The following is a 27226-nucleotide window of genomic DNA, read 5'->3' on the forward strand; positions in this document are numbered from 1 at the left end:
ACTGTCCGCTGAAATGCAACTAGCGTGTTGAATGTTGAAGATGTAGTTATTCCAGACTTTTTGAGAAAGAACTGTTTTTGTGAATTTAACAATAAAATGTTTTTTGATTGTGGTACTTGAATTCAGTATCTTTATCGCCTACTTTCGCACTCTTAATATTTTGTAAATAAATGTGATGATGCAGATTGTTGTGATTATGACACATTAAATGATTCAATAGTGATCGGAAATTTTAAAATTAGTGATCGGATTCAATGGTGATTGGGTGATAACAACTTCAAAACACGTGTTTTTATTAAGATTGGGGTCAATAGTGATCCGAAATTTTAAAATAAGTAGATTCAATGGTGATTTGGTGATAACCTTAAAATACGTATTTTTATTAGGATTGGGGGGAATAACAAATATCAGTGGTTTATGTAAACTTCTTGTCAATAGTTTGTCATAATGATGCCAGTAACTCTGATTTTCAAAAAAAAGTTTTGAACTTTTATTTGTAGTTTAAGCAGTAAAATAGTTTATGAAAGATCCATTTTAGCAATTAAAAAAAAAGAACAAAAAAATTATCAAAATTTTTCCTACCAAAAATTGTACTTGTTTGCCATCAATGTTTTTTTTCCTTATCAAAAACATATCTGTTTGATATTTTCAACAATGAACGAGGAATATATTAATTATGGAGTGAAAAAAATAAAACACAATTTCTTTCCTAATTGGATATTATTAATTTGAGCGTAAGCATTACTGCTTAATTCGCTGAATATATGAAGGCAAGAGCAAAGAAGGTAGGATAAAAGACTATGCAGCTATAAGGGGAACTATTTTGAGAAAAATTTTAGAGATAAGATTGATTCACTTTCTTATTTATTTATTTTTTGTTAAAGTTATTATTCTCAAAATTTGAATTTAAAAAAAAATAAAATAAATCATAGTTATGAAAATTTTTTATAAGTCCGAAAAGCATTTATTTTAGACAGGTTGTGCTGATGTCACAGGTGGTGACATAAGCGTGTCACGATTAGGACTAAGGTTGACAGGGGAGGGGAGTGCAAATAAAATATCTTGTGCATAGCTTAGCAAAAAGAAATAGTTTTCCAAGCATAAGTCTTGCATCCCTTACCTTATTCTAATTTTTATAGATAATTTTAGAGCAAACTTAATATTCGTAAAATGTTATTATCATCTAAAATATATTGAAATATAAAATTTAAAAAAAATACTATTTGGTAAATATTATTTTGATATATGGTATGACTAATGGTAAATATTATTTTGCACAATTAGTTTATAAATTGTGCAAAATTTAAGAAAAAAATTAACGCATTAATATTACTGAAAATATGAAATAATTTATTGTCAGTATATTGAATTATTTATTGTAAAGGTTTCTATTTCACCATTAGGATTTTTGTTAATGAGTCACCAAATGGTCGCAAAATCAATGTGTATTATTTTTGTTACTTGTAATTAGCTTAAAAAGTAAGAAATACATTTAAAAAAAAATTATTTAGTAGTTTTTTAATTTTTTTTTCTCCAAAAAAAATAAGTGTGATAAAAAAATAAGTGTGATATGATAGATCAGGGGTAAATGGAGGTTCCGTTTTCTCAGGTACGAGACAAAAAGTTTTAGAGAAAACTTTTCTACTTTTCAGAACTGCATTAATGGTGCTGCCATCTGTTGCTGATATATTTCAATAGAGTTAAAAGTCAACAATGATAATGAAATATTTGCTTTGGAAGAGCTTATTTTAAATTGTAATATATATTAGATTTAAAAGAGTTCTGGTTGAAAAAATTAAATGCCATAAAAAAAGTTTACGATTTTATTTTAAGATTGTAAGTATGGAAAACATTTACTATACTTAATTTAAACAATATCAATTAATATGCTCACAAAAGCATATTTATCTTACGTTTGTAAGAGCAATTTAAGGGTAACGTGAAAATAAAGCATAAGATAGAAAGGTTAAAAAAATATTTAAAAAAATTAGCAGGATTTTATTTTTTTCTTTATTTGATTAACAAGTGATTTCGATAATAAATAAACTTAAAATTCTTTTATTCGGAATTTTGAAAAGGATCAATTTATTCCATATCGTTGATGTTCAAAAAAAATTATCATTACTTGATTTGGTTTAAAAATATTGAAATGATTACTTTTGTAAAGTTGTTTTTAATTGGATACGTCAATAATGCTTTATCTTTATTGTCAAAATTTCTTTATCTTTATGGTAAATTTTAATAACTTTAATCGCTGTAAGTATCAGAGACAATTTCTATGCTTATTTAAATGGTCAGAAAATATTTGGATCTGTTAACTTAAAATTTCGCAACATTTTTTTTTTTTAATCGCTAACAGGAACCCATCTATCACAAAATATTTTTTTAAGCAAACGGACTGTGAATCCGACACAATATTTTTTTTAAAAAAAAACTCTTTGAAAAACTTTTTTTTGTTTTTTTAAATACAAAAATAGGATTTTATTCTCACAAAATAAGATTTTTCACAATTTCTCAAAAACGGACCTCTTTCACAATCAGTTTAGAACAGACCATTTGTGATCTTTCAAAAAATCAGGAACTTTTTTTCACAAATTAATAAAATTATTAATAGAATTTTAACAATTGCATGGATGTAAGTAGCGTCAGCTTAGATAAATCGTGACATTTGTCGATTCAGAAGCCAATCGGGTTCGACACACAAGCGCGGCGTCGCTTACAGGTATCCAATTAAATTTGATTTAAATCACATGGTTTGGTATAATCACTTCACTTCACTTCTTCTCGAGTTGTAAGCACCCAAATTCACAAAGAGTCTAGGATAACACTTGATTTAATATTATCCATTACATTAAATATTATTATTATTTTAGTTCGCTATTTTTCGAGCATAGTTACTGTCCTTACTCTTTTTCTCAGAGTACTTTCTATATTGTTTAGGTAGAAAATTACAGAAAAGAAATTGTTTGAGGCTATATAGTGATAAGCGACACTTTTCCAAATCATGGTGACAAACTATTTGTCAGCATTGTTTCTAGATAGGTACTTAGCAAATTCCCACTAAATGACTGCGCTATACACGTAAAGATGTTTCATGCTTACTTGTGAATCATAGTATTCATCAAAAACGTTCTTAAAAATTACTCTTCGGAACAATATGAAAATGTGGTTTATCATTATATTACCCCTAGCCCTTTATATGAATATATTTCGGGTTCATAGTACTCCTCAGATTTTAATTAAGTGTTTATTTCATGACTATAAATTTTTGGTCAATTATCATAATCATAAATGTTGGAGAAAATAAATTTTCTTAACTTAAAAGAATATTTTTGAATAGGGGTCAAAACAACTTACTAATTTCTACCCAATTATCTTATTTAAATAAAGTAAATAGTTTATTTGAATAGTTAAAAACCGTATGATAACTTGTCTAATTGCGATTTTTAAGAATAAAAGGAAGTAAAATCGAATTTCAATATAGAAAGTTAAAATATAATTATTTTCTTCATTTGCTGGTACTAAATTAGAGATGTAACATACAAATATTTGGTATTTAGCCTATACTGCTGAACGCAGAATATTCATTTCAGTCGAATAATGGAAGAAGTGTCTGCCGAACGCAAAACTTAGTTCGTTTACATCTGTCTTTCTTTCCTCCCCTTCCTTCGATTAACAAAACAATAATGAAGATAAACAAATTTGTGAAGGGTCTGATTAAAAGATAAATTATTTTGTGAAGGGTCCGTTTTTAAGTTAAACGATTTTGTAAGGGGTCCGTTCCTATGAAAAGATGTTTTGTGAAGGGTCCGTTAACGGACCCTAATTTCTTCTAAAAAGACACTGGAGATTGATCGTTCTCTGGTTCAGGTCAAAATTGAGATTTGTGGATGAATGAATGTAAGAATGGGTCAGCTCTATAAACGGGTTGTGACGTGTGCGTGGCTGAAGTCGACCGTATTCTTGGCTATAGATGGCGCCACTGAAAGACAAGTAACGCCCCGATATGAAATTAATCGATTGCCGATAAAACGATTAAAAAAAATTTCCGTTTTTAAGAACTTTCAAAATTAAGTAGTATTTAATTGGTTAATACGTTAAAAAACTGTCTTTACATACTTTATTTATTACGACGAGGTTCCGTAGCAAGAAGATTGATCATTTAGGGTTCCATAGCCGAAAAAAATTGGAACCAGCTGCTCGAATGGGAAAGAAAAATGTGTTTCTTTTTAAGAAACTTAATTTAAAAAATATTTATTTGATTTTTTTTTTTAAGTTTTGTTTCAGAATCTCCGGAACATTCACCTGCAAATCGAGTACTGTAAAATAAGGATAGGACAACAAATTCCTTGCTAACAACTTGCAACGATGCTTTCTCGTAAACGCGGAGTTATCTTTCCTTAGTAATGCACATAATTTTAATTCAGAGATAATTTATCTCTAAAACTGATACTTTGCAAAACTTATGTTTTGACAATGGTGTCAGTGATTTGTTTATTATTTTAAAACTGAAGTTCATTGAAAGACCCCCCCCCCCCACACACACACGCACAAAATCAGCAACTTTGTTTTCACATGTTCACAAAATAATAAGTAGAGTTTTCACAAAATCAGGCCCGACTTTTACGAAATTATGAGAACATATTTTACAATTTCAAAAAACAGACCTTTCACAAAATTCTTGGAAAAACAATTCCGAATCGAAATTATCAAGCTACAAAAAATAAATCAATGAAACGGAAGATTTATTGAGAAAATAATCGACGCATATCTTGAATTTGGCCCTTCTTCGTATTACATATCATTACTCATGGCGATTTCATCTCATTAGTTAGGAATACTTTAATATTAGTTGACTAGATATTAAAATACAGTTGATCGAACTTAATATCATAATTGATGAAAGTAATATCCCGTTTATAGGAATTAAATTAAATCAAACTATTCTATATAAAAGCAATAAATTTTTTCTGTTCATTATTTTGCTATTCTTTAAAATATATGGTATAATACAGAGACTTATAAAGTAAATATATATTCATATATTCAAATACTTAAAATTAAAAACAGTAAAAATTATTACTTAAAAACATTCCATTATCAGAAAAAAATTTAGATAAATTGAAATGAATAAAAACAATGGAAAACTTTTTTTTAATAAAATTACATAATACAAAAGTCTATTTTAACATAAACTCTAATAAAAAACTCCAATGTTCATAGAATTAAATTTTAAAATAAAATTAAATATTCTAGTGACTAAAATGATTGCAAGTTAAATACTTTAATTTAAAGAAAGTTTATAGGTTTTTTTTAAAATTCTAATAAAAACAAAACCCTCAAAGAGCAAAATAAGATTCAACATTTAGTAGGGAATATAATTCATTTTTAAATAAATTGTAGGGTAATAGGGTTTTACAAATCCTAAATAGTTTTTTTTTTTTAAAAAAAATGAACACTTAAGTTTTAAAAAAAATTCAAACAGAATCGAATTCTGCGCGCTATAATAGTGTTTTAAAATACAAGAATATTCAAAATCACATAGAAAAATGTAGTCATAACTGTCGAAAAAGCCTTCGAAAAACCTCTTAAATTTTTGTTAATATTGGCATAACCGGGGCAAAACACGGCAAAAAGATTTTATTTTAATGCGCGATTCGAAATTTAAGTGTCGTAATAGTGTATTAAAAATAATCAGGATTTTTTTAATCATGAGGAAAAGCGAGGTAGTAACTGCCGAAAAAACGATCAAAAATCCTTTGTATTTACGATGAAATCAGCACAAATAAAGCTGGCCAAAAAGAGATGTATTTATATGCGGGATTTGAAATTCAAGAGTCGTAATAGTGTATAAAAAATATTGGGGCTTTCTAAACATCGTAGAAATGCGTAGCAATAATTGTCAAAATAACAATTGAAAAATTCCGTGGAAACTACGTGGAAATGCGTTGCAATAACTACGGAAAAAACGATTGAAATGTAATTGGATTTAAGAGGAAATCGGCACATATGAAAAACGTCCGAAATGGAAACTAAAATTCGAAATTTACGTATACTAATATTATTTAAGATGAAATCAGCACACATAAAAAGTTCAAGAAATGTAAACTAAAATTCGAAATTTACGTATAGTAATAGGATTTAAGATGAAATCGGCACATATGAAAAGTCCAAGAAATGGAAACTAAAATTCGAAATTTACGTATAGTAATAACGTCCTTTTAAAAATTTTGAGATTTTTTATAGGTATGTATAACAATCAAAAAACTATATTAAGATTGGGAGCGACAAAAACTTAAATGGGTTATTTCAAACTCCCGTTCTTTTTAAATTTGAACGATTATTTATTTATTATTTTTTTTTTTTTTTTTTTTTGTAATTCAGATGCTGCAGCAGGTTATACACTTCTACAAGATGCACTTCATTCATAATAATAAAGTCTCTTAAAATAGCTGGAGTAAAGCTGAAATCAAAGTATTTCCGCAGAGCAAAAAGGTTCCATCATTTCGAGACCAAAGCCATGATGGCCCCAATGTAATCAGTATTGCTTTATTGCCGCACCTGCTGCCTTTACTTCCCAGGGGAGTTGGAACCCATTAAATTGAAGCTGAGTGAGCCTTGAAGCAGCCAACTGGGAATATAGCCTATGTCCTTAACAGTACCTTAACCACTCTGTCTTTGCTGCTCCAAAATTGGGGGGGGGGGTCTTAGCCTCGATAATTTAGTAGCAATTCTTATTTTTAATGAAATCATTGCGGTAATTATATTCACTTAATTTAAAAACGTGCCACAAATTTGCAAAAAATATTCTTTCTTTCCCCTTTTTTTCTTTTCTCCCATTGTAAATTTTTGACATCAAAAAGTTAAATTGAAGCAGTTAACATAAATAAATAATATACAATATAAATTAAAGTTGTTGTAAGGTACCCCACCTTTATGTTTCTTTTTTTCTGAAAGATCCTATATTTTACGATATTAAAAAATTAGTTGTTATTAAAAAATTATAAACTCACAAATAAATAAGGGTACAGAATAAATTATTAGATCAATGGGAAATAGTGTCAATAATTGTTTCCGAAAGTTCAGTAAAAAACGGAACCGCAAATATTCATCAATCATAGTTAGGGCATTAATTTTTAATTTTTGTTATTAAAAAAAAAAAAAAAAAAAAAAAAAAAAAAAAAAAAATCAATTACTTAAATACATACAACAACAGAATAAACATTTGGATTAAATAGGTTTTATTTTCGAACCTTTATATTACTGTGCTGAAATGTCCCGAACGGTGGTTTATTTGATTTAATGGCTGGCAGACAGATTTTAAATTATTACTAAAAATCAATGCATAAAAACTTGAACAGTAACAGGAACATCATTACTTAGGAGTGGGCAAAAAATAAATCATGATAGTAAAATAATTAATAAGAGATCTTAAAACTCCCTTTACTTAATCTATAAATTTAAAAAGTTAGTAGTTTTTTAATTGATAAATGTTTAGATAACACCAAGTGCGTCAAATAGCACCTATCTTCTTTAGATGAAAGTACCCAACACAACTTAATCAATAAAGACTAATGAATGGTCAATATATTTTCCTTCAAAACTATAGTGTGAAAAAAATTTCACACAACACAAGCAATGAGCAAGAAAGAAAAAGAAATATTAGAAGAAGAAAATAAAACTGCATCCTTTCTAATGAATTGAATTGTTTTAATAATTAGAATTGTAAGAAAAATTAACTCAATTAAGCAAGCAGTATTTTTTTTTCATTCAACATTTTCTTTCGAACGCAACTAAAAAGAAAAAAAGGAAAAAATTTGATTGGATAATTAGATAACTTCGTATTTGGATTTGTTAATTAATTAAAGCTGGCCCTTATTTGTTCATATTATAATCACTTGTTTACAAAATTAATTGGAGCACTTCCTTTATTTTCTTTAAACTATTGAAATATATATAAGTTTCTGAAATTATAGGATGGCCGTTTTTCTTTCACATAAAAAAAAGACATTAAAATTTTTTTTAAATGCATATATCAAAAGCATAAAAAAGAAATTTACATATAATTTTTTTTCGGTTGTATTATTTTTTTTTCATTTTATTTATTTATTTTACATTTTTAATAATCCATCTTTTAAATATTTCCATTAAAGAGTGCAAAGCACAAAAATTTTAAAATTTTGATTCATTCTTTTGAATAATAATTTAAGAAATTTTAAAATAAAGAACAATTTTAAAACTCACTTTTTCCAAACTGTTTAAAAAAAGGAGAAATAGTTACATTTTTGTATCACACATAAAACGTAAATCGCAGGGCGCCTCATCCATGATAGACGTGACAGGAAATTTCGGTGATGATGGATGTTTATTATGAAAGTAATGCACCCCACGTTTTTCATTTGACAGTTTACTTTCAGTCTTTTTTTCGGTCAAGTAAGAAAATGTAATTTTCAATTTCTTTAATTTTTTTGTGTTTTGTTAGTTTATCTACGTCGAAAATTAATCGACATTTCGTTTACTAAAGTAAAATATAATAATAAAATAAAAAGTGAAAACCCTCGTTCATCAAGCAGACTAAAAAGAAGAAAATAATTCTATTTCTCTTCCCACCTTAAATGAAAAACGTGGGGAGCATCATAATAAACTATTTTCACCACTTACATGAGCCCCCACGTTTTTTCGAAAGTAATGCAACCTATACGTTTTTCGTTTGAGGTGTGACAAAAATAAAACTATTCTCACCTTTTTAATCTATATAATAAAAAAAAATTCTTAAATCCTTATTATAATGTTATTTTCATTTTCGGAACACAGTTAGAGAGAGGGTTATTTTATTTGGGAGAGTTAAGGCATAAAATTAGTCTTTTTATTGTGAATTTTTGAAAAATCGCATACATTTTCGAATACGATAAATATTTTGCGAAGGGTCCGTAAAAATACCAATAAAATGCTTAGTGTAGAAAGCGATTTAATGAAACAATTCTTTGTGAAGAGTGAACAGACCCAATTGTCTCCTAAAATGAAGCCTGTGAATCTTGAACTTTTAAGAACACTTCAACTACATATGAATTATAATTCTTAATCTAAAGATAAACTAAATTTAAAATTAAATAAAAGAGGATAAATAAGACGTGAAAATTCTGTGCAATTAATAGCGCGCCAGTACTTTTATCATTATGAGACTAAAATCTAATACATTTTTTAAATTCATTGGGTTGAGTTTCTTTTTTCTTCTTTTTTTCGTTAAGTGTGAATATGCCTACAGCAACTAAAGTATAGAAATCAATTATTTATCAGAATATATAGCTAATCTGCTGATTAATTAGGCGGGTGATTCCATAAAGCATCAAAAAAAAAATTTCTTTTCTTAAATTACTAGCAAACTACCTACACTGAGGGGGGGAAAAGTATGGTCAGAACTACCAGAATATGGTTAAACTTACCGTGTCTCTGGCTCTATGGAAACACCATAAGGCTCTTTATTTTTTACCGAAGCGCTTTGGTAATGATTTTGGTTAAATTAACCATAAAATGTAGTGTTATGATGTGATAAAATTTTGTAAATATTGCAAAATTGGGTAACTTTATGATGATTTCTTAGACCATGGCATAAAAACCAATTAATTCACATTAATTTACTTTTCAGTTGTATTCTTTACTAAATGTTAGGTAAAAAGAACTGCAATTTTGAAAACCAGAATTTCCGGTAAACCGTTACCATATGAACTGAAAAATTATCAAAGGAATGGTTAATAAATACCATATATTTTGGTTTTATAACCAGAATCATATATTTTTTTTTTTAAATCCAGAAATGTCATTAGCATACATTACGGTAATTTCACCAGAATTGTACCGTGCAGATAACATGCACATTACCTAAGCACTCGTTAAAGTGACAATTAGATCTCAGCTGGAACAACAACGTTTCTGCTTGCTGTAATTAACATAATGTTATTCATTTATTTTTTGAACAATCAACACATTAATTGAAAGAATCGATCACTTTAAAAGCTGTAATAACAAGAAACAAGCGGTTTAAACTATATTATTACAATCAATGAAATTAACATAAATGTCATTTATTTATTTTTCGATATCTAAAGAATCAAGTCCTAACAATCAACAAGTTGAGAGAATGAGAGATACAAGCATTTAAACTTTAACGATACGAAAGCAGTTAATGAGCACATTAACGGAGGAAAACTACACTTTAATGGAGCAAATCAGCAAATTAGTTAAATATTGTACATATTAACGGCTTTTGAGCTGTAACGGTAACACATTCTGTAGCAATAAACAAATTAAAAAAACATTGAAATGTTATGTAACGTATAGAGATTAATCTATAAAAAAATCTGTGTCACTAATTAGTTACTTATTTCTTCGTAAATTTTAAAACAATCTGTAAAAAAATTGAATTAGCAATAACCCCTCTTTATTTCATTCTTCAATTCGCACATATAAAAAAATCATTCAAAATAACTGTTAATAATTAAATTTAAACGCAAAAAATATTAAAAATTACCACAAATAAAAAAAATTAAGGATTAGTATCTTTCAAATTACATTAACCAAAAAGAAACAAAGAAAACAAAACACAAAACAAAAAAACAAAAAAAAAGGGGAAGGAAAAAAAAAAGAAGAATAAATGGTCGTCATAGAATCTTTTCTCAAAATATAAAGATTGAACAAACAAAAGTTTCAAAGCACAAAATTTGATATTTTTTATTTAATAAGTAGAAAAAGAGCGAAAAACTTTTTACTTTTTTCAATAAAAAAATTTTTTTTTTGGAAAAATATTTTTTTTTTTAAATTAAATTACTAAATAAATGATTAATTAGGATAGGAATTTTTTTTACAAATTTTTTAACATGCTTATTTGTGTTTACCAATTGTAATTTTAAAATCAAGTTTGAATTTCTCTTTTTTTATTATTTTATTTGTAGCAAATCGTTTAGATTTACTAGAAATAAAACAATTAAAAAAAAAAGAAATTCAAACATTTTAATTTTAACTAATTTTATAATTCACCTAGTTTATTTTTAAATAGTGTTAATCTAAACCTTCTTCTTTTAAGGAAGATATAAATCGCGTCTTGCAGTGTCGCAAGTAAGGATTGCATATAATTTTTAAATGTAATGTATTTTTAATTTTAATCAGTAAATTTTAAATGAGTTTCATTTCAATCGATACGTTCTCATATATATTTAGTTGCTGGTATAAGTCTTACGCTAAGGGCAATTTTAGCTCCCAATCCTAAAAATGATACAAAAAATTCAATTACTTTGCCCAGGAAGAACGCTCTAAAATGAATTTTTATTATTGGTTTAAAATTAGGCATTGTAACAAATTAAACTACAGAAACTTTTTCTTTTTCATTATTTAAAAGATAATAACTGCGATGTTAAGCTAACTCGTAGCTCTATTCAATCAAAAAAGGAGTAAATTGCACGTACTATAAAATCATATTTTTTATTCGTTATATCAGATAAGCATGACGATCAATTTGAATGGCATGTGAAGACTACGTCACCGTATTAGTATTTCTGAAGCCACCTATTTATTTTATTTATAGTTGTGTCTTTGAAACGTGTTTCAATAATTTCAATAATTTAAGATCAACGGTATTTTAAATACTTAATATAAGTTATGTACTAAAATGCAAGATAAAGAAAATGTAGTTATATGTTTCGGGGGATCGTAAACAATGGCCATACAATTGTTAACGTCAAAGATGCTTTACAAAATTTGGTAATAAGTACTATACCAAATCTGGTATTTTTTAAATAAATGCTGAGCTAATATGCAACAAATATAGTAATATAGCTATTTTAATATAGATTTTCCAAGGTACCTGATATATGTATTATGGAATTTACGGTTTCCTAACATGGACTGGTACACAATCACTTTTCATTTTAGTTTCCCTGAATTTCTTATTTTAACTGAAAAGAATATATTTTACTCGACGCATGTATAAGTATATTAATAAGCATTTTAGAGTTCTTTAATAAAATTTCTTTAAAGAAAACTTATTTTTTAAACACTCATTGGAGGTTTCTTTTTTATAAACATCCCTTTTCAAATGATCCCTTTTAATCACAATCCCTTTTTAAACAACCAAGAACTATTCCAGACTTCTTGTAAAAGGTCCGTCTTTTTGTGAAAATAATCTCATAATTTTGTGAATAGGAGAAAAAACGTTTTTCAGAAAGAAAAAAAAACCACGTCTTTGAAGAAATTTAAGTTTTAAAATTATGAGTTAAGACTCCGTTTTACAAAAGAAATTTTGTTTCAACTTGTGCTTCATCTCAGAGGCCTTTCCGCAATATATTTAAAGGAACTCTTAAATGAATTTTAAAAAAGTAAGATTAATTAAGTGAAAGAATTTTCACGAAATATAATACTATACTTGACATACACAAAAAAATTAAATCAAACCTCGTATTGTAAGCGGAATAGATTTAATTTTGTTTGAAATTTTTACGTGAACTATTTAGGACACAAATTGCAAAACGCATTGGCATTAAGCGCATAATTTCAGTTTAAAATTAAGCCCTTAAGCTACTCAGAAATGATTGAAATTTTTATAAATTTACGTTTGATTTGACTATTAAAAGAAAAGAGCGATATAAATTGTAGCCGAATGAAACAATTAAATTTAGCACTTAAAACAGCAAAATTTTAGCACAGAGTTCCCTTTGATACCTAAGCATTCAAAACTAGTTAGTCGGACAGTGGTCAGAATTTTGATTAATGATAAATTCTCTTTAGCAATAAATTTTTTAACAGTAGTCAGGAAACAATTGAAACTTGTATTAGGACCTTCTTAAAAGATAACGATAAGATGGGAATAATAACATTAAATTTTGAATTCTATTGATATTTATGTTACATTAGGGGTGCACAACCTTTTTGAGTGAAGGGCCACTTGCACAGCAGGTTGGCTAACGAAGGGCCGCACATGTATTTAGACATGTATTTAATGACAAATGTAATAATGTTTATTTAAACATTAGCGTTCCATTTTTTTATCAATAAACTTAGTAATATCAATAACTTAGTAGTGTTGTGTTCCATTATTAGAATTCATTCTAAAATAAAAAAAACTTGCTATTTTTATCATATGAACAATAGATTTATCAAAATAAATAAACATTGAAGAAAAGAAATATTTTTTTTTTATCATATCATGCAATATAAAAACTCATTTTAGAATTAAATTCTAATAAATTAAAAAAAACTGCAATACCCACAGAATGAAAGTAGGAAAACGTTTAGTCGTAGTTAAGTAATATAAATTCAAATTAAATATTTTAATTGAAGAAAATTTATAGGTTTTAAACAAAAGCCTAAAATAAAAACAAAACTGTGATAGTTCAAAATAAAATTCAATGCTTATTTTGTAATGTACTTTATTATTTTATTTTATTAATGATTAGATTTTTTATATCGTAAACATTTTCCTTTTTTTTATCGAATAAGATCACTTAAGCAACAAAAAATTGAAATATAAACCACAAACAGTGAGCAGTTTAAAAATTCACGTTTTCCGCCATTTTATGAATTTCTCAAGTTGCAATAACATTGCATTTAAATTAGGGAGGGATTTAACGAGTATTTGGCCCTTCTGTGAAAAATTCAGTTGGTTGAATGATCAGTCAAATATTTTGCAGAATAATTTTTAGAAATGTATTTTTCTAAGTTTTTTTATTTTTGAATTTTTATAGATATTACTTTTTTTTAAAAAAAAATTATAATCAGACAAGTCAATTTTGTCATTTTTTCGATACTTTGAGAATTGAGAAGGATCCATTTTTTGCAGTTTTTATTATAACCCAGCATTTTAACAGAACGTCTCATACTATTAATTTATTATCACTCTTTCCCTGTACTGTAATATAAATAACCAGTAACATAGAAAAGTGTGATTTTCAGTATTAAAGTTTTATTTCAGGAACAAAGAAAAATGTGTTTTTTCTGTTTTTCTTTTTTTAAGCAATTTTATTATGACTCAGCATTTTTTTTAAAAATAAAGTTACAAATAAAATTTATTTTATAGCAATTTTTTTTCTTTTAAAATTATGGCAATGAGAAGAATTTAAATTGAGATTTTCGGCATAAGATTTTCACAAAAAAAATTAAGAACATTTTTTCTATCTTTTTATTTTCTTCAAATAAAAAAAAAAAACTTTTTTTAGACGTTTTCATTATAACGCAGTAATTTTTAATAGCATTTCTGTTGACTTGATTCTTTTTTCTTGGCTTTTTCTGGTAATTGAAAAACTGAGATGTTCAGCTTTAAAAGAAAATTTCAAAAATTAAGATTGATTTTTATGTTCTCTGTTTCGCTTTTCGACATTTTCAAAAACGTTCTTGATTGGCCTTATTTTTTAGAGTTAATTTATGAATACGTTTTTCCAGGAAATATTATTCTGAGCATTGAAATTTTAGTTTCAGTGTTGCTATATTGCTAAAAGATTTTGCTATTTGGCCCCAAGTGTACGGCGTTCAATAGATTTTTTCTTTTTTTTTGCCGAATATTTGGTTTCTGATCAAATTACAATTCATTACCACATTCGACCAAATCATATTCGTTGCGGAAATAAAAACGAAGGAAAAATAACTAGGATTTACGATAAAACTGTACCGTAATACCGTATCAAAAAGTGATTATTTAATTGCGTGATTAACAATCACGCGTCTTAATAACGTCATAGTTAAATAACGGGATCGTCAAAATCACGAGGAAAAGTGTAGAAATAATTAGGAAAAAATATATTTATGCTGAACTCAGCACGAATAAAGCGCGTCAAATGCATGATTTAAAATTTGCATGTCGTAACAGAATAATTGGAATTTTTTATAATACGTTTACAATAACGCATAGCAATAACTGCCAAGAAAAAATTTTGAAAAAAAAAAAAGAAAGAATTGCAAGAAAAAGATAAAAAATCACTTAGATTTAAGATGAAATCGTCACAAATAAAGTGCACAAAAAGTGATCATTTAAATTTGTGATCTGAAACTCGCGTCGCAAAATAAAAATTCGGAATTTTCAAAATCACGTAGAAAAGCGGAAATAACTGTTTTAAAAAAAATCATTTATATTTACGATAAATTCGGCTTCAAGAAAGCGCGTTAAACGTACATTTACTAAAGAATCTGTTAAAATTGATTGTGTCAAAACTTGATGACTTAAAAGTGCCATTAAAAATTGCCATTTTTAAAAATTTTTTTTATTGTGTTTAGAAGCTCTCGCGGGCCGCACTTCAGTAGTCGAAGGGCCGCATTTGGCCCGTTGGCCCGCGGGCCGCAGGTTGTGCACTCCTATGTTACATACACTATCAGGGGTCTGTCCAGACATTTTGTGAAAGGTCCGTTTTTCGTGAAATTGTGAAAAAATTACTCACATTCTTTCAACCAGGGTCCGTTTTTATGAATTTGTGCAAATAGGGTCCGTTTTGCAAAAAACTTTTTCAAAGAGTTTTTAAATTGTAAAGAGATACAAGATTATGCTCAACACTGTAAAACTATAATTTAAAAAAATTAAAATTTTCAAAAATAAACAGCAATTGCTGCTTCTAAATTAGTTAAATTAGCTGCTTCTAAATTGATATTTCGCCTATACTGCTGAACGCAGAATTTTCACAGGCGAAAATAGGAAGAAGCGTCTGCCGAAGACAAAACTTAATTCGTTTGCATCCATCTTTATTTTTTTCCTCTTGGGAAGGGTTTATTCGATTAACACAATAACGAACGAAGATAAACAAATTTGTGAAGGGTCCGATTAAAAGAAAAATTATTTTGTGAAAGGTCCGTTTTTAAGTTAAAATATTTTGTGAAGGGTCCGTTTTTAGGAAATGATATTTTGTGAAGGGTCCGTTAATGGACCTAAATTTCTTCTAAACAGACCCCTGACTATATATTCACTACTTATGCAACATACTTTACTATTGAAATAAACTAACTACTATTACTAAACTACTTTACTATTTAAATAAACATTTTACTATTTAAATTAACTTTTTTTACTGAATTTAGGACATTAGATTAACTTGAACAATAAATTTATGGAGAAAAAAAAACTATCAGCGTTGCGTACGTCATAAGAGTCTGACAATCTTAAAATTAATGCTTAAGAAGAGCAAGAAAAAATTCCTAAATGCTTGAAAATTATTTTATGAATGGATAAACAAATTTAAGGAACTATTTCAACTGTTTTTGTTAATGTAATAGTAGATTTTTTACGCTACTTTTTTGGACAGGAATCATAACATTAAGATGCCTTTTTTAAAAATCTTTCACAAAGTAATATAACTTATCTATTGTTGACATCTGTTGAGGATATTATCAAATAAACGTCCTATTTACAAGTCGCATACGCTTATTTAAAATAATTTCTAAACATTTAGACATTATTAAAAAAAAAAAAAAAAAAAAATTTCTTTTTCGGCGTTAGATTTTCTCGATTACCCCTTTCTCACTTGGTGAGAAGTTTTTTAAATATAAATGTTAAGTTATTTTCCCTCCTAAGATTTGTGTGACTATCTTCAGAATGCTTCAGAAAATACACACGTACAAAAATTATCAATGAAGGGCATTGTTTATATAAATGTGGGTAGTAGTAAAGGGAAAAAAGCGGCCAATACTGGGGACCTATTTTCACTCATAAGTCATGGGTTTCTTCATTTAATCATTTCTCATCGAGTTTATTTGTAGTTATAAACAATAATTCATAAAATCAGTTATTTATAAGCACATAAGTTAGAGTTTATCATAAATACTTTACAATAGATAACATTTTGGAAATCTGAAAATGAATTCTAAGTAATAAGCTAGATGATTTATAATATATACATATTAACAACAATGTATAATAAAACGACAACGACAATATAATATAAGAGTAACAATATATATAAATCAATGTTAGTTCCAAAAATATAATAAGGGTTCAGAAATCGGCCATTTCGGTCGAACAAAAAATTTTTTTAAAGATATTACTATAAAACTTTTGCAATAATTTATGTCAATTTCTGCCACTATACGGAGTTATAAACTTTTAAAAAATTTTATCGGGAAATAAATTTAAACTTAATTGTTTAGATCTGCGTTGTGCTCCCATCTTTTGAGAACTGTTAGTCAGAAATTGATAAACATTTTGATTGTTAGAACCCATCTTCAAAGACATGAAAAGGAATAAATGGTGACGTAATAAATGTGCTACTCCTATCAATTATTCAGTTATGTTAATTTAAAAAAACAAAACAACTATCAGTAATTAAGAGGCCTACTAAGTGTCCTTATTAATTAAAAGGCTTACAGTCACGCCATCTTAGATTTAAATATTTTTAAATTTCTTTTTCTCGGTCTTATTTCTTTTTTTTAATATAAAATTTTGGACAGTAGATTATATATTATTAGGCAGAAATACCTTTTAAACCAGGATGAAAATAAAAGCGTCACTTTATAAGACAATAGGATAAACAAAACTCGATAATTCTGGGAACACATCAAAATTCTTAAAAAATTTTAAATTTGAATTTTTTTTAAAAAAAAAACGAATAATTAAAAACTGAAAATTCAAACCATCATTATAAAAATTGTTTTTCGATAAGTTTGCGTAATTTCTTTCCTAAAATTAAACACATTTCATGTGTAAGGAATTGCACTTAATATATGAACTCAATGTCGGTTCATGTATAATGTGAAGCATGCTGTTCATTATTTACTTTATATTTTGCGAGACTTTCATGTCTTATAGATATTTTAAATAAAAACAGTGAATGACTTTTAATAAGTCATTTAGGAAAAAACCATGTTTCAATCAAGACATTTTCTTGCGAAGTATCATTACAAATAAAATAAATGGCCTTTTGCCTACAATAATTTAAAATAATATTTTTTTTCTATTGCTCTAAAGAAAAACTAAACTCGAAACAATTTAAAAGCAAACAAATATAAGAATAATAATATTAAAAAATATATATATATATAATAATAAAATAAGACATATTAAAATCGAAAATTGAAAGAGAAATTAATTAATCTACTAAACAAATTTTTAAAAATCTTTTCTTTTTTCTTCAGCTGTAGGATTTATAAAAATGTTTTAAATTATTTTAGCGGTTCTGTGTTTACATAGACCCAGTCTAAGGAATTAAAATATTTTTAAATAGACACGCTTTTACTAATCTTGCATCATATTAATGACGCTTGCAAGCTAAGTTTCCCTCCTAACTTTTCTGTAAATGTGGTTTTGCTGCAAAAGCGAGGAACTTACAATGGAAACAATTTACAGGTAAAATCATATTTGCTTAAAGTATTTGATCAAACTTGAAGATTTATTATAATTTAAAGTTAACTGAAATTTAATGTTTGTCCTTGTTATACTAGAATTAGACAATCTATAGCTAAAACTCTCTATTGCAAAAGCATCTGACTGTAACAAAATATCAATTATACTTTAAAATTACATGAAAGTGTAAAAAGTGTTTCTGTAGTTGGACTCAATGGAAAAAATATGCAGGTAAATCACAATTGCAAAACGCGGTAATCATAACAAAAGATTACAGCTTAAAGTTTAATTAAATGCAAAATGTGTTTTTGTCACAAGGCCTAGGCATTTAAAATGCAAGCAATTTGCATTTAAAGGCTCGATCGCTAAGTATCCAAACATATCAGAAGATAGTTTAAAATTTTCTGAAATGAACTACCGTCAATTGGGGGTTACCTTGCCCACCGGGGTAACTTTGCATATTGCAGTTTGAGGGCTCTATAACAGTGGTTTCCAACTGGCGGCCCGAGGGGAGCATCCGGCCCGCGAAGCCCTTTTTTGTGGCCCGTGAACTAAAATATATTAGTTGTCATTTTTTTGCGGACAATTTTCGTAAAAAATTTCTATGGGTTTAAAATACTTTTCTCGTTAATAAGAACCTAATTTTTTCGTTTCTGTAAAATTTATCATACCAACGGTGCAAAAAAAAATAATTTCTTAGGTTTTGCAACCAAGAAAATATTTATTCAAATACAAAAATAATCGTGCATGTTGCTTTTTTCATTTCCTTTTTTTTGTATTTTGTGAATATAATTTTGCATGTGTGTATCAGAAATTGAATCTCCGATTTAACTTTTTGAAACCACTCATTTTGGACAGAAAAATTTCTCACACACTTGAAAATTTCAAATTTAAAATGCAAATATTTATTCTCTGGTGGTTGCAGTAGACAAACTTCAATTTTTTTCATTGAACATTTTGTGTGCTACTATGTAATTTTTAATACCAACCTTTTTAAAGTTTTATATCTTAACAATTAGATATCTGTTGCACATTAATTGTTTAATACATAGGTGCACATTAAAGTTATTGTAGCCCGAATTTTTTAATATGCAATTAAATATTTTTAAAAATCTACTTATTTTAATTTGTAATTCAATATTTTTGTTTTGTACAACTTGGTAAAAATCTGACAGTAATATTTAATGTTCCTCCAAACCTAAAAGAGTCCTACGTAAAATTTTGATAAAGTTGCGGCCCGCCATTTGATTTGTGTTTTTAATTGTGGCCCCCGGCCTCATGTAAGTTGGAAACCCCTGATCTATAAGAAAACTCTTGTCGGTGTCTTGTGGGTCTCAATGTCAGTAGAGGTGTTTTCATTAACCCTTTGACGCAAACTGGACACCGGTGTTCCTTTTACATATTTATACATGCAAAAATATATTTTGGTACTTTTTTATTATAAAAAAAAACGGTCTAATAGTTACTAAAAAAAACCTGCTAGATTATCGGAATTATATTTGTGCTACAATATAAAAACCAAAAAAAGTAATATGATTTTTTTTTTTCATTCCTGTTCAAAAAATTATCAATAATTGATTTCGCATATTAAAATAATTTAAATGAAGAATAACTGTTTCTTTTAGACTTAAATAATTACAAATAAATGCAAATATGAGAAATTATTCTTTGGAGGACTTTACCTTTAACGTTAAAAAAGACATCGGTGTTTCACGCTGTATTTCATAACCATCAATTATTAAAATGATAAATATAATATTTTCTGCTTATTTTGACCCAAATTCTTACAAAATAAAGAAAAATATATTTATTAAAAACTTTGTGTCAAAGGATTAAGTGTTAATTAATCAGTAAAAGTACAATTTATTTCTAAAGAGATTGTTAAGCAAGCATTATGAATACCTCAATAACTTTGATTTGTTGTCCGCAGCAATATCTAATAAGTTATTCATATCAATCCTAGTTTTGTAATAACTATTCGAGAGAGGATTGTGAAATTTTTATACTTGAATTCTCGCATAATTTTTTTAATTGGGTAATGTAATTCTGTGATCCCAAAGAAAAATGGGGTTACTCTGCCCACTTCTTATTAACTGTCACAGAGTATAAAAGCGACGATATAGACTTTTGTTTTTTATTTTTTAGTTGGGTGATGCTACCCCATGATCCATTGGAAAAATGAGGTTGCATTGTCAATAACTACCAGAGTTTAAAAACGACGATATAGACTTGAGAGGTGAATTACGTTAGCTTGTTATTTTTTTCAGTTATGTGATGCTAAATCATGACCTATTGGAAAATGGAGGTTACTTTGCACACTTATTGTCACAGAGAGTCTAAAAGACGATATAGATTCGAGCAGTGAAGAAGATGTTGACATTTCTATTCAAGGTTTTCGCCATTTTTGATAGAAATTTTTAGCTAGATGGAAATGCTGCAAAATTTTATAATTAATGTAAGATCCCTAAACTTGCAAACAAAAGACTTTGTGGTGGTGAAATTTCTCTAGGAAAATAATCTTTGAAGCAATGCCTGGTAATAAATTTCGAACAATTCAGTTCTATCGGACAATCTATGACAAGACGTCGTTCACTTTTCATAAGAGGGGAAGGGAAAAAATCCAGCATTTCTCTATTCGACTTTGTTTTGCCAGCCTTAGCTTCTGTTTTGCCGACTTGCCAGGCTTTCTCTGCAGACAAAATGGCTTTTTTTTTTAAGAAGAAGAAAAAGATTTTTCCAGATTATTTCAAGCAGCATGAGTCCCTATGTGCCAACATATATGTTTATTTATTATTCTTTTTTTTTAATTTTTTTGTTAATAGTTTTAGACTAAAATTTTAAAACAAAAATCTGGCCAGACTGGGATTAAGAGGGAGGCTACGGAGGCCGTACTTCCAAGCCTCCGAATTCTTTAGGACCTCACAAGTAAGTTTTTGAAGTTAAAATCGATTTTGGTAACTTTCCAAAACTTTATTCTATATTTTCAAGTGTCATGTTTTACCATCTTCTTTTAGAATCATCAAAAAGCATTTTGAGTGTAAAATTCGGAAAATGGAGGGAAAAAATTACATTTATTCCTCACCCAATTCCCTAATTTTATCTGTAATTTTCTTTTGCTTTAAGTGCTTTATTAAGAGTATTGATATTAAGTCTACAAGTGCTTGATTTTTCTAATTAATTTTCTGTAAACCATCCACAAAATAATTTTTAAATTTCCTGGCGGTGCTTGATTGGCAAAAATTTAATAAGTTTACGGAAAGCGAAAAATTCTAATTTGATTCATTAGATTTTTAAAATTTGTAAGTTCGATAAATCTTACTACTGTGTACTAAATATTTACAACTTGTACATGATTTTTTTGTTGACATAAACATTTAATTGTATTCCAATGTTTATTGTAATAAATTCTGAAAAATAATTAAAATTTTCAAAAACCTTTTCTTTTCAGTTTCTTTAAAATAACCTTAACTTAATTCAATTTAATAAAAAGTTTTAATATTATAGGCTAATTTGGTATAGGTAATTAAGTTAGACTTCAGCCACAATCACCACCATACCTTATTCCAACTCTGCACCTAACAATTTAAAAAAGTGCTTAGTGTAAATAATAATGATTAAATTATTTTCATCTATTTACAAGTACATTTTTGTTCACTCTGTAAAGGATATATATTTCAAAAGAGTTGACTTTAAGAGGTAGTTTTAAAAAGAAAACATGTAACGTGTTAAGTTATCCACCGGATTCAGACCTAATTTCTACTTCTACGTCGCGACGACAGCATCACTTAAAGGGGATGCTATACCAAGGGAGATTTTTTTCATCACAAATTTTCTTTCGCCTCTATAAGTAAGTTAAATTATAGAAAAAAGTGGATTCAGGTAAACCCAGAGTTCATTATTAAGTTTCAAATATAGAAAAATTTCAACAAAAAAGTGCAAAGAAATTATGTCAGGTTTATATCCCCACTGTGCCATGATTTGCATTTTTAGCTTTTCAAAAGATCAAAATGTTTTTAAAAAAAATCTAAATGTAAACAAAGTATGCCAGGTTTACTTCCCTGCGTAATCCTGCCATAATTTATTTGCATTTTGTTTTTGTTTTTTTAAATATTTTGACAAAGGATCAAAATATCTTCATAAGATCAAAATGCAAACAAACTGTGTAAGATTTAGTTCCTACTGCGTAGTCCCGATTAATCCTACCTTTCTTTCAGATCTCTTGAAAGTATTTTTTCAGAATTTGAAGCTTCATGGTATACTCCAGGTATACCTTAATTCATTTTTTCTATACTTAATATTACTATACCAGATTTAGACTAACCAGGAAACAATGAAAGGAAAATTCAGGGAGCAATCTAAAATGGCTATTTCACTAATTTTTTCTTCATTTTAAATTTGTTAGCAGCAAATTTAACGCAAATTATCAAGAATAAAATAGTTATTATTACATATTTTGTTGTACTGCATTGTTTAAGAGAAGCGACTAAATCTATTAAAACGAAGTCAGCCAAACTAATGCCAGTAACCTGTAATTATTGGGTAGCCTATCAAGCCTAAGAAATTATATGTATTAGAGTTCAGAATTTTAAAATACAAAACAAAAAGAAAAGAAACATGATGCTTTCTCTAAATACAAACTCAACAACTGAACTTTATTTAGTTGATTTTATTTGTTTCTTTATTTTTATTCAACTGAATCAACCAAAAAAAATTAAATTAAAATTAGCAATAATATCTAGTTTAAAATTTAATTGTCATTTAACAACATATCTGTGGGGAAAAGAATATGCATTATCTCGACATTTTTAAATTTATTTAAATACTTATTTTTAAATTTGCTTAAACAATCAAAATTAAATTAAAATTTCATCAGTTTATACCAAAAAGAACTAAACTAAGTAAGTTATTTACCTAAACTTTAAAGCATCATTATTCATTAGTACAGTTAAACAAAAATGGAAATGCGCAAATCTGTTTTGATGTTTACGATGCTTAACTTTAACTCCTATACCGTATGTAGAAGACCGATTTTTGAATGATCTTAATAATCTCAAATGTCTTTAAAAATAGCAAAAAAAATCTAGTATTTGATTAAGAATCTTAATCATAAACATGACTTATTACTTAAATTTAGATATAAAACGCCATTTCATTCAAAAGCATAATGCAGGCATATTATGAAAAGCTGATATGCCGTTTCCATTGATATTAAAAATAAATGTTAAATGATATAAATACCCTGATAATAAAAACAATATGAATTTATTAAAAGATAAACCCTCTAAGAAACTCGAAGGAAACGTACTCTATTTTGATAAATACATTCATACATTTTACTTCCAAATTAAGAAGCATATCATTGTGTGATTCTTGGACTCTTGTGATTCGTTAACTCGTGAATCTTCAGTAATGAAATAAAATATTATTATATTATTTTATCATTGTGTGATTCTTGGACTCGCGAATCTTCAGTAATGAAATAAAATATTCCTGAACTCGTGAATCTTCAGTAATGAAATAAAATATTATTAAATTTTTTTATCATTGTGTGATTCTTGGACTCGTGAATCTTCAGTAATGAAATAAAATATTATTAAATTTTTTTATCATTGTGTGTTTCTTGGACTCGCGAATCTTCAGTAATGAAATAAAATATTATTAAATTTATTTATCATTGTGTGATTCTTGGACTCGTGAATCTTCAGTAATGAAATAAAATATTATTAAATTCTTTTGTTTATCATTTGAAAATGCAATGTATGTACATAATATCGGAGTAGGTGAATATAAATTAATTATTAAGTAAGGACACTTAATCGTTATCAACGCACGATATTTCGAGAAAAGAAAAACTAAGTAACAAATACATATAAATAACAACATAGCAAAACATTTACTAGTTCACGATGAAATTTTAAAATAAGATAATTTAAAATAAATCTATCAGGTGATAGTGACTCGAGTAGAAAATGCAGTATATTCTCTTAGTTTTATGAACCCAACACTTTTTTATAAAATTTTATTCTCTGTATTAATTATTCAATTTCACGTAAACATTATCAACATATAATTCAGTAAAACTCTTTGAAATTAGAATTTAAAAGAAGATATTTAAAAATAATTACTCGGGTGTTTTATCTCAATAATATGGATAATAAATTTTTTAATAAGCCTGAAGCAATATAAAATTATTATTTGCTTCAATTATTCAATAACAAAATTAATTAATATACAGCGGATTATCTCGTCTAGATTTGTAAATATTAAAAATCAGTTACATGATTCTGTCACAACTATTTGTAGTTTGTTGACGAAATGGAACGGAGGAACGGGAGAAAGGCGCGAATCCCGAAACTTTTTGACCCGAAATCATTGTGGCAACGCTAAAACTTCCGGGGAACCACAGTTGCGTTTCGTAACAAATCCAAACCAATTGAAATAAAAAAAAAAAAGGAAATTTAAAATCAAATCTAACTTACCACAAATGAATCCGAGTTGGGCAATAATCATCCCAGGGCTAGTCACAAATCGGAAGAAGAGGCAGCTGTTGGGACATTTCTTAAAAGAAGAAGCCGCGAGTATTCTAAAGTAGCCTCAGCACACAAAGATCGACTTGATGACAAGCGAGCTGGCAGCTAGATCGCGTAATAAAAAAGTGCAAAAAGCGGCAGCATTGGAATCGACCAGAGGCACTTCTTATCGTCCTTTCCACACACGAACCGTTTACCCCCTGATACCCCCTCTGTGGCGCCCCCACCGGTGGCCCCTCCTCTCCCTTTCCTCGCTCTTCACTTCTAAGCTCATTGCCGAGGATACGTTTCTTTTCCCACTGCGGATGGAACGGCGGTAGCTTTTAAAAGACGATAGCCAAGACCAACGGGGGCTGTGCATATATAACGTTTATCACATCAAATGGAGAAGGGGGTTGGGTACTTGATTTCGTAAGATATCGGGACAGGTTGAGGGGTCCGATATTTGATATCGTTTTTATGTTTTATCGCCCCAAGCTCTTTTCGTATTTTTTTTTTCTTGATTTTTTTTCTTTCGAAACGACGCAGAGTTGGACTAAAAGCAATTTTCGTGGCAAAAAAAAAAGAAAACTAAAATATATTAAAATCATATTTTGAATATTTTTACAGTGAACCGTGTAAGGATTAAGATTGTGAATTTTATTTTTCGATTTAGTGTATGAAAAAAGCGATAAAATTTGAAAGAAGTGAAACTTTAAAAAATAATGCTGCGTTTTTATATTTATTTATTTTTTATAAGTTTATAAAGGTTTTAAAGCAGTTAAAATTATGAAAATTTCAGCAGTAATCCTTGCGAAATCTATAACCATAATGAAGTTTTATAAATCAGTTTACAAAAATTTTATGAAAATATGGCTTTTTGCCCAGTTTTGAATTATGAAATAAGATATCTTTCGGTAAAACAAAAATTAATTAAATGAAATAAATAAATAAAAACTTGCAGATTAAACAAACTCGTACATTTTTCGTGGTTTTTAAAATGCCTCGCATAATGAATCTCAAATTATTAGCCACTTTTATAATAACGGTTTTAAAAATGGTTAAAACATAAAAAACTCATTATATGAGAATGTAGGCAGATAAATTATAGGCTGCGGAACGGTTTCTTTTATTTGAATTTTTAATTTAATTCAAATAGCGAAGTAACTCATGAGTCAAATACCTGGACAAAATTTCGCAAAGAATTTTTTTGAGTAAAATTAACCTTCGTTACAAGGATATGAAAACCTGTAACGGTTAGCTGAATGACAATTATTTTGACCCTTGAACCGTTTACTGTTGGTAACATTTTATATCAGCTTATTGAGTAGCGTAAGTAACCATAAATCACCTTGCAGGAGTCCAAAAACAACTGTTACAATATTTGGGCCATCTCACAAAAAATCCATGTGAAATATCATTACTTTTCTTCCCACATACTATAAAACAAAGTATTTATTTTTATTCATGCCTAGTTCCATTTTCTAACGGTATAGTAATCTGTGTTAGAGATTGTTATCGGAATAAACATTGTTAACTGCGAGATAAATTGTTTGCAACAATGATTATACATTTATTTTTAACTCAATATTATAAACTTATGTCCAGATTTTTTTTATGATTTATGAATCAACTCCGAGAAAATCGAAATAGCTCAATTTTCATTCAAATAGGAGTTAAAGAATAGTCGAAATAGTTAAATTTTCATTCATATAGGAATTTAGGAATACTCAAAAAAGTTTAATTTATATTCATATAGCTCTCGAAATTTGACATTTCAAAGTGAATCCTACATTAATTAGAAGACTCTAAATTGTAATTTTATAATTAGATTTTTTTATTAGATTTAGAACTCTAAGAATAGTCGAAAAAGTTTCATTTATATTCATACTCTTCGAGATTTTATATTTCCACGTAAGTTACGGATTAATTAGAAAACTCAGTAAATTCGTAGGAGGAAGGAAAAGTCAAAACAGAGGGGTGAATGGAATAGAATTGTGGAACAAGTTAGGGCCCACATAGGGCTGTAGAGTTGTAGAAGAAGAAGTATTATTATTTTATGCTTAGATTGTTTTACTATTTATAAATCAAACTCATGAAAGTCGAAACAGTTTAGTTTACATTTATATTGGAGCTTAAGAATAATCGAAAAAGTTTGATTTATATTCATATTCGTCATAAGACGTTTCTTCGTTGTTCATACATTAATTAGAGAACTAGGAACAAAAATTTTATTATTAGACTGTCGTACAATTTATCAATCAACTTCAAGAAAGTCGAAATAGTTTAGTTAACATTCATATTGGAGCTTAAGAATAAACGAAAAAGTTTTGATTTATATTCATATAGTCTTCGTCTTAAGACGTTGGTCATACATTAATTAGAGAGGTATTATAATTTTATGTTTAGATTA

The 27226-nt window shown here is 27.7% G+C and overlaps 1 protein-coding gene across 6 annotated transcripts in view; it reads right to left on the reverse strand.

Annotated features, from left to right (window-relative positions):
• Nucleotides 1-27226, reverse strand: part of LOC107436332 (LIM domain-binding protein 2) — a 104114-nt gene that overhangs the window by 33169 nt on the left and 43719 nt on the right. Inside the window, exon 1 of one of the 6 annotated variants that reach the window (XM_071183336.2) lies at nt 24784-25143. The exons of 4 other annotated variants lie outside the window; for them this stretch is intronic. The gene's annotated coding sequence lies outside the window, so the exon portion shown is untranslated. Of the gene's footprint in view, nt 1-24783; nt 25144-27226 lie in introns of those variants that run through there. One more of the 6 variants, XM_087159823.1, reaches the window with a different exon arrangement.

Source organism: Parasteatoda tepidariorum, chromosome 3 (genome assembly GCF_982258835.1).
Source record: "Parasteatoda tepidariorum strain Cologne lab strain chromosome 3, Ptep-v5.0, whole genome shotgun sequence".
Lineage (NCBI taxonomy): Eukaryota > Metazoa > Arthropoda > Arachnida > Araneae > Theridiidae > Parasteatoda > Parasteatoda tepidariorum.